Source organism: Fukomys damarensis, unplaced genomic scaffold, assembly GCF_012274545.1.
Source record: "Fukomys damarensis isolate Sample0158 unplaced genomic scaffold, DMR_v1.0_HiC HiC_scaffold_38, whole genome shotgun sequence".
NCBI lineage: Eukaryota > Metazoa > Chordata > Mammalia > Rodentia > Bathyergidae > Fukomys > Fukomys damarensis.
The window spans coordinates 73,226,500-73,229,785 of NW_022900950.1; the positions used below are offsets into that span (position 1 = coordinate 73,226,500).

Sequence of the window (3,286 nt, forward strand, 5' to 3'; positions counted from 1 at the left end):
TGTGTAAAAAAAAAAAAAAAAAGAATGAATGAAACTAACAGAAACAATATTTAAAAACATGTACTTGGATGTAGAACAACTCAGAAAAATGTAGTGACTAGATGGACTCTGCTGCAAGCACAATTAGTTTCTGTTAGTAAAAAATTTACTAGTTAAAAAAATTCAAATGCTAAAATTGTCCAGAAAAATGTAACAGGTTTTACTTATAATTGTTATAAAGTTGAACTGCTGAAATTTGTTCATTGAAACATCCTGACTTGTGTTAATGCTTTATATTCAGCATTTATTAAAAATTCACATATAGGGCCAGATATTTAGCTCAGTAGTTCAGTGGCCTGCCTTGTAAGCGCAAGGACCCAAGTTCAATCCCTGGTACCAAAAACAAAACAAAACAAAACAAAAAATTCACATATAAATTAAAATGGAAAAACTGAATACTTGATATTTGTCCCGTTTTCCCATTTGTATTAATGTAGTCTGCTGAATCTCTTAGACCCACTGGAAGCAGTTATCTAACATTCAGATCCACCAGTAACAGGAAGAAGAGAAAAATTTTTTGAGAATGAAGTATTTCCCATCATATTGGATTCTTGAGTATGGTCTCCACATATGTGGTGTGTTTGTTGGATATCTTTTGGCATAATTGTTACACATTTGGCAGGGATAGCACCCAGGTTGGCCTGGCTTTGACTTTTTCTTGTTATTCTCTAAGCAATACATCTTAGCTAATCAACGTTTTTGTTGTATTAGGTATTATAAGTAATCTAGAGGTGACTTAAAGCCTATGGGACGATGTGTGCAGACACTGCTATTTATAGAAAGGACTTGAGTACCTGTGGATTTTGTGTCTGAGGGGAACTCTGGATCCAGCTTCCCACAGATCTCAAGAGATGACAGTATACATCTATGTTACTGTATTTCTGAGTTTAGAAATCTCCTGGTGTTATTAACCCCCACTTCTGTTCAAGAATCCCTCCAACTTTAAAATTTTACAAAGTGGCCATACTTCTATGGTGTTGGTGGGTTGTGATAAAAAGGTATTTCATAAAAGAGTTAACATATCAGTTTGTGAACTGCAGGAAATCTATAAGGTGGCTTTTGAAAAAAAATTATTTTAGTGGGGCCTTCACACTGTTTTATGTCCTTAGTCTCAACTAACTTATTTATTTATTTAATTTGAGACGGGATCTTGTTGAGTTGCTGAATTGCCCAGGCTGAGTTAGAATTTGCAGTCAGTCCTTCTGGAATGCTGGAATTACAGGTGTGTGCATCATGCCCAGTTTTGGAAAAAAAAAATTTCAGTAAGCAATGCATGTACATTGTAGATAGTTCAAAGTACAGGGAAGTATAAAATAAAATGTAAAAATGAAACCTCAAGCCTCAATTTAACAGTTTATGGTTTATTTATACTTTTTCATTTTACTCAAGGCCATACCATAAAAGTGCTTTTCCTCTTTATATCTTTTGGATATTTTTCCTTATCAGCACAAATGGATCTCTGATTTTTTTTTTTTTTTGAAGCAGGGTCTCACTATGTAGCCCATGCTGGCCTTGAACTTGCTATCTTTTGCCTCAGACCCTTGTGTTCCAGAATTACAGGCAGTGTGCCACTATGTCTAGTTTACCATGTACTTTTCAGAGGCCGACATTTCTTCTGTTGCATGGCTGTGCTGTTAATTCATTTAATCTTTTCTCTCCTTGAAAATTTGGGTTGTGCATTTGTTTGTTTTGTTTCTGTAAATCATGCTGCAGTGGCGTCCTTGCCTGTATATCTTGGTGTTCTTACATTGCTCTATCAGTAGGGTAAATTACTATGGTATCATTGGTATTGTGGCCAATCAGTTGAGTGTTCTTTTGCTTGATTTGGATGACAATTGCAAATTGGCAAAGTGCACCACTGCTGCGGGTGTGGGACCAGAGTGCCAGGGACTCTCAGTCGTTGGTGTTAGTTCTTGGCAGCTCCTAGCTGTACCTGTTAGCTCCTCAGCAGCTGATACTTATATTCCCCTTGCCAGCTATCTGGAGCTCTTCCAGCAGCTTCTGCTGCCCCTGCAGGTCTCTACCCATCTCTGCCAAATGCTGGTGTCTCAGCTGGTCACTGCCACTTGTCACCAATTGATGGTGCTGATCTCTGCTGAAGGTCTCTGCTGATCTCTGTGAATTTCTGCTGATGTTTGGAACTCTTCAGGGCTAGCTGCCTTTAGCATTTGTAGTTCTTTTAAATATGACCTACTCTGCCCACAACACCCATGGTAAGAAGCCAGATCTACAGGACCTGAGTGAGGCATTATTTGGATAGGGTCAGTGCTGTAGCACAGAGGATTGGTATACCAGAGGGAGCCCTCCTTGACCAGTCTAGGAGAGAGGAGAGCTGCTTAAACAGAGCAGCAACAGCCTTGTGCATGCAGTTTTGTACATTTCATGGGCCTGTGTTTGGTCCAGTTCAGTCCTGCCACAGTGTCATCTGAGATTGGTCCAGAATCAGTCCTGCTGTGGTGAGAGTACTGGGCAGCATTTGGAGGGAACGTTAGGAGAAGTGGCTGCTTGAATGACAGCTGACCCCTCTCCTTGGAAATAGTGAGGCTGAGATTGTTTCAGATACTCTTTCCAGAGTCTCCAGAAGGGTTGGCTGCGTGGGACACGGTCTTTTGGGGTCTGTCATTCTGGGGAGAACAGCAGTGGGCCAGAGGCCCTTCTGGATTTTAATCTTGTCAAGAGCAGTTTCTTGGGAGCTCCTCAGAGCTGAGAGTTCAGGGAAGGGTGCTGTGTGGCTGTCAGCTGAGCTGGGCCTCTTCTCAGCTCCATCCTGGAGGTTGGCCACCAAGTAACCTTAGGGTAGTGAGAAGATGCTCAGGCAAGTTGCCTCTCAGGGAGCCAAGAGGGAGTGAGGGTGAGGGGCTGGATGGCTGTTGGTTGGAAAGTGCCCACCTTCTGCTGTCAGCGGGAGTTCGTTTGAGCATGTCAGAGCAGAGTTTGTTGTTTTTCAGTATTGTCTGGTTCTGATAGGCTGAGGACTCTCCAGAAATGTCCTAATATATACCCTTGCCACAAGTGTGTGTTAGCTTTCTGTCCCTATGACAAATACCCAAGCAAACACAATTTATAGAAGGTTTATGTTGGCTCATAGTTTTGGATATTTCAGCCTATGACCAATTGGCCCTATTGCTTTGGATTTTGGGGTATTATGGCAGGTGTGCTTGGTAGAGTAAAACCGATCACTTCATGGCTAGAACTGTTAAACTGTATTCTTTTTTTTTTTTTTTTTTTTTTTTTTTTTTTTTTTTTT

General features: G+C 40.8%; 1 protein-coding gene across 2 annotated transcripts in view; it reads left to right on the forward strand.

Annotated features, from left to right (window-relative positions):
• Positions 1-3,286, forward strand: part of Fam160a1 (family with sequence similarity 160 member A1) — a 256,696-nt gene that overhangs the window by 41,894 nt on the left and 211,516 nt on the right. The window lies entirely within an intron of this gene.